Raw genomic sequence first — 5,586 nt, 5'->3', positions numbered from 1 at the left:
CTAAGCCTTTTGGCCTCCAATTTGATTCCCAGTGAATATATTCCTTCGTAAGGAATGATGGCCATTTTCACTGTAATCCTTACCAGTGCTGCTTCACCCTCATTCACTATAAGGACTGATCCAACTTTATTCCCAGGGGCAAAACAGTATATTCCTTTTTTTGTCACATACTGGAAGTCCTTGTTACACATGTCCAAAATACTTCGATAGCAGTACATGTTGCTCACAGTCGGGCTTGTTTCCGCAGGGGCTGCCTCCACTTTGACCAATGGTGCGTCCTTGCACGCCAACAACTGGGCTACAGCCCGAGCCCAAGTCATGGGCCTCCAAGGTCCCTCAAGCAGGTCCCCAAGGACTGCGGTTCCTCCTGCGGAAAGAACCGACTCACGAGCAAACAAGGCCATTTCGTCGGCCTCTTCTGTATAACTGTCGGGGGCAGGCCGGCCGACTGGCCTTGGCCAAGGCCAACAATGGCCCAAGGCCAGATAAAGGTTCTTCATGGCCTGATTATTATCATATGCCGGCCAAGATGCCCCTCCCAACACTGGATAGAGGGTCGCCAGGGGGGTCATTGCCCTGGTGATTTGCCATCCCTCTGCTTCTCCGACTTTCAATAATTTTCCTCTTGCCATGTGTTCTAAACACATGGGGCAATATTCCAGCTCATCGCCGTCCCAAATACACGTGCACGAGCTAATTTGTCGAGCCCGTACATCCGTAGTTGGTCCGATCTCCCACTGTGAAAAGAACACCATTCGTGTCAAAATGGTAATTCGACACTGGTGGCATACCATGGCATCTAACACTTTGACTGGAAGCTTGTCCTCATTCCTGTTAGAGATTTGCTCACTCCAACTTATTTTGCAAGAACGAAACAGGAGACAAGCAAGTTCTTTTAGACACCTGCAGGTGGAGAGTCCATTCGTCGCTGTCTGAACAGCGATTATCGAATGAAGTCTAAAAGTCTCCTCCCTGCAAGGGCATATTTATTAGGAGGAACAGAGTGGGGGTGAGTGGACAGGTTTGGTGAACCCCCGGCCTCTGATAAGATCAGAGCAGGGGGTGTTTTACACTATTGTGGGAAACAGACTCTGCATTGTGAGGGCCAGACGTGATTGATTTAATTATTACATTGTGAGGGCCAGACGTGATTGATTTAATCATTACATTGTGAGGGCAAGACAGGATTGATTTAATCATTACAGTCTACATTCCAACATAATCATAGGATCAAACTAACCTGAAAACCCTAACATCTCCCTCCTGATTTATCATATGATTATGTCACCCCAAACAACAAAGACAAGCAAGAAGGAAAAAAAACACATATATATATATACGTATAATGAAGAAAGTAGAATGGTAAAAATAAAAACAACAAACAATGATAGCAACACTTTCCAGTGAAGATGAGGCATTACCTCAACACCCCAGATCAAACTTATTGTGTAAGCGAAAAACCTGCTGGCCAGATGTTATTAGCAGGAAAATTCTTACACGGCCCCGTTGCCACAGGCGGCCAGAATGCTATCAATAAAAAAGAAAAAGAAAAACACAGAAACAGTACATCTGAGGGAAGAGCGCAAGGACAACTTTGTCTCCGACGGACCATACTTTATGGTCATCTGGAACGTTCGCACCCCAGACAGGGTCATGAGGGTCAAAGGTTGCATCTGCTCTGCGTCGAGTCCAGAAGAGTTGTGTGCTCCTGTCAGCTGATGATGTCATATCCTGTAGGTGTGGTCTGTCACCCACACTGGTGCACACACTCCTGTCCAGTTGGCGGGCAGCATCGGATAAACCTTGTGACCACAAAGCCACCAGCCATTCTGTATGAAGTATGTTCCGTTTGATGGTGTAGCCATGTTGGTTGGAGAGCCCTCACCACCTGAAATGGCTCTCTTATCTTGACACTCATCGGTGATGTCCAGAGCTCCCATCCAGTTTCCTCCTGGAGAGCAGTCGTCGTTAATGCAGACGTGGGTCTTGTTACCTTGGATGTAACATGTGTAATTCACTCCAGCTGGTCTCTCTGTGTAGGCCACTTGTGGTATTGTTCGTCCTTTAACAGTCACATTGAGATTTGCCCAGAAGTGTTCATCATAGGCACCGTGTTTCGCTTCAGTGACATTCATTGCTCTGGCCTCCAAGCGAACTTGCGTGGAGGAAGGCGGGAGTTTCGAACACACATAGCACGCCTCCTGTGTGTGAGCTCTCACAGTGAACCTGAGGGTTGTCCACCTGTGAGGGGGAGAGATCAGGCGGCAGTAAATTTGCATTGGACACATCTTTCAGTTTGAGCGTCCTGATTAGATAATCTGCCCAGGACTGCTCTTCATCTGTTGCTTGCAACTCTCGTAGTCAATTGTAGTGCCCATTTAACTGGCAAACAGGAGTTTTTTTTGTTTTTGGTTTTTTTTTTTTTTTTTTTTTTAAACAAGCTCTACAAAAAAAAAAAAAAATGTTTGTTTTGTTTTGAAAATATTTTGAATATGAATCAAATCCATATGTTGTATAAAGCTGACTGACCTGCCCCACTATCCCTCCTCTTGAGCCATGTGACGCGCACCATGGCTCAATATTGCAGCCCATTTGCATCGGTTCTTTGGTAGGGTAGGTCATTTATAGATGCCATTCTCTAATCTTGCCCCTGTTTTGACAACTAGCTTAGCAAGTAAATGGATGGCCTCCCCGAATGGGGAGCGACTCAGCTAGCAAATGATTAGACATTTTCACTTTGTTGTAGTTTCTTTAGTTACTTTTCAATCGTTTTCTCATTGTTTATCACAAGAATCTTAGAAATTTGAATACAAATCAAAACGTATGTTTTATTTCACTCAATTGTATGATTTAGAGAATCCATATGTAGTAAAGTTTTGTAGTACTACATATGATTTCATCATCATTTAGTTTGACTTTCTTTCCAAAACGCTTCTTAATTTCTCAGTTCACACATCTTCTACATGTGTTACTGGTTCTCCATTTTTTTTCTAGTTAATTATCAATCCAAAAGCTACGTGTTTCTTTCTAACATTCAACCTGCTCAAAATCACTCTTTCATCAAAGTCGCTCTAATTTTCCATAGTAGTCGCCAAGGACTTCAACCATTCAACCTTTCATTCAGGCAATCATTCATCAATGCTCATCATATGTATCTCACACAGTCTCCAAAAAGGAGTCTTCCTATCACATCGGTCCCAATTCATCCAAGCTCACCACACAACACTCATATATCACTTTCAACTCAGGTTTCCTGGTAGAACAATCCACCACTTCAAAAAAAAAAACTCAACTAAAACAAACAATTGGCAAATTAATCTGAATTTTTCTTTGTTTTTAAATTTGAAGAACTCAATCTCTCAGATTTAGCTTGCAATTAGAAGTTTGCATAATCTTATAACACAACCAATCAATTATTCCTATTAAATGTAGCATTGCAAAATCTTAAATTCACAATTTAGCTTCTTCCAATTCCTGAAAGCATGTTCTGTCTTTTTTTTTTTTTTCGAATTTCTCATGTGGGCTCGACACTTAACATGCACTAGTGTGGATTAGTTTCTGCTTGCAAACAGATTTCTCTCTTTTTCCTCTCATTTTTATCTTTCAAAATCATTTCTGTTCTGCGGTGCAAATTGGATAGACCACAGTCTAGCAAAATTTTTTTTATACTAAAACTTTAGCCAATGTTCATCATTTTAACATATACGCACACAGATGCACGGCTCTCGCACGCAAAAGGTAGTTCCCAGCACCAATGATTCGTCACAGGCTGGCCATTTCCTGTGGTCGATCATGAGCTGGTCCCTCCCATGCACACGAGGACAGCACATTCTAATTTTATTTATTTATCTTCTAGAAGCAAGTTGCATTTCTTTACCACTTGAACTCTCAACTTCCTTTCTACTCCATACTTTTTCTTCCACTTCGGCATATATTGCATACAATTAAGAAATCTACTTGCCATGAACTTCTCGTTTTAAAGAAGAGCAGAGCAAGAGATTTACCGTTTTTATTTCCCATATTAATTCTAGTAGTTTTAGGTTATACAATCTCTTTGTCTCAAAAATATTATTATTATTATTATTACTATTATTACTTATTTATTTATTTAACTATTGCTTTGAGGATCCTCAATGCAGGTTTAAATTGACCTTTCAACAAATTACTAGCCTGTATTATTGCCGTGGATCAATGTTAGAACTGCTTTTTTGTCAATTTATCCTACCAGTCACACACTCAATCACACTAACTCCAGCGCTTTTTTAGGCCTATCCAGGGATGGGTGTAAAACCCTCCCAAACAGCTTTGGAAAAACGGACAAAAGAAAAAATCTACGCCCTTCTTCAATTAAGAAAAAGAAGCTCTGTTTTTCTTAGCCCGTTTCTTCCACTGGGACTTGAACCCAAGCTGTTCTTTGGCTTGGAAAAACATACAAAGAAAAATCTACGCCCTTCTTTGATTAACAAAAAAGAAGCTCCGTGTTTCTTAGCACGTTCCTTCCACTGGGACTTTAACCCAAGCCAGATCCCTCAGCTCGGAAAAACAGACAAAGAAGAGTCTACACACTTCTTCGATGAACGAAAAAGAAGCTCTGCCTTTCTTAGCCTGTTTCTTCCACTGGGACTTGAACCCAAGCTGGCTCCCGTGCACCTCTACGTGTTACGCGTTTAACAACACAACACAACTTTAGGCCTTTAACTTACTTGTCCCCTGGTTCGTTGCACTGCCGGGTCCCGTCAATCCACCTCTGTCAGACGAAGGCAGACCTAAGATGCTGGCCCAGCGAAGAATTTCCTTCCCAGGTCTTTCTTTACCAGGTCCGGCTAGTGGACGCTGGCCCGTCGACGGTGTACAGCGCGTCGTCCTCCGTCAGCCAGATGATGGGTATGAGGGTCCCGGGTTTCGGCACCAAAATGTTAGAGATTTGCTCACTCCAACTTATTTTGCAAGAACGAAACAGGAGACAAGCAAGTTCTTTTAGACACCTGCAGGTGGAGAGTCCATTCGTCGCTGTCTGAACAGCGATTATCGAATGAAGTCTAAAAGTCTCCTCCCTGCAAGGGCATATTTATTAGGAGGAACAGAGTGGGGGTGAGTGGACAGGTTTGGTGAACCCCCGGCCTCTGATAAGATCAGAGCAGGGGGTGTTTTACACTATTGTGGGAAACAGACTCTGCATTGTGAGGGCCAGACGTGATTGATTTAATTATTACATTGTGAGGGCCAGACGTGATTGATTTAATCATTACATTGTGAGGGCAAGACAGGATTGATTTAATCATTACAGTCTACATTCCAACATAATCATAGGATCAAACTAACCTGAAAACCCTAACAATTCCTCTGGGCAAATTCCAGTTCTCTTACATCGGTGGTCAGTACCGGTGGCATCATGAAGCCTACTCCCGACCACATAGTAGGCAACAGGTTGGGTGTCAAACAAATGACACACGCTTCGTCGACCCATGTCCAGTGAAAATGTTCTGGTCCACCGGGTGTGCTACCCCGCTTGGCCAATCTCACCAGATTTAGGGCCCTTCCGGTTTGGATCCCATTTGGCGTTCTTCTTACGATGACCGCACCTTT

General features: G+C 43.0%; 1 long non-coding RNA gene across 1 annotated transcript; it reads right to left on the bottom strand.

Annotated features, from left to right (window-relative positions):
• Positions 1–890: 890 nt before the first annotated feature.
• On the bottom strand, positions 891–5,340 carry LOC125992614 (uncharacterized). The gene is made up of 2 exons (XR_007489704.2): positions 1,886–5,340; positions 891–1,802 (listed from the first exon to the last, which is right to left on the bottom strand). It is a non-coding gene; the product is annotated as an uncharacterized lncRNA (long non-coding RNA).
• Positions 5,341–5,586: the final 246 nt, after the last annotated feature.

The sequence above is a fragment of the Syngnathus scovelli genome, unplaced genomic scaffold (assembly GCF_024217435.2).
Source record: "Syngnathus scovelli strain Florida unplaced genomic scaffold, RoL_Ssco_1.2 HiC_scaffold_23, whole genome shotgun sequence".
NCBI classification, from domain to species: domain Eukaryota; kingdom Metazoa; phylum Chordata; class Actinopteri; order Syngnathiformes; family Syngnathidae; genus Syngnathus; species Syngnathus scovelli.
This window is presented reverse-complemented; position numbering and strand designations above follow the sequence as displayed.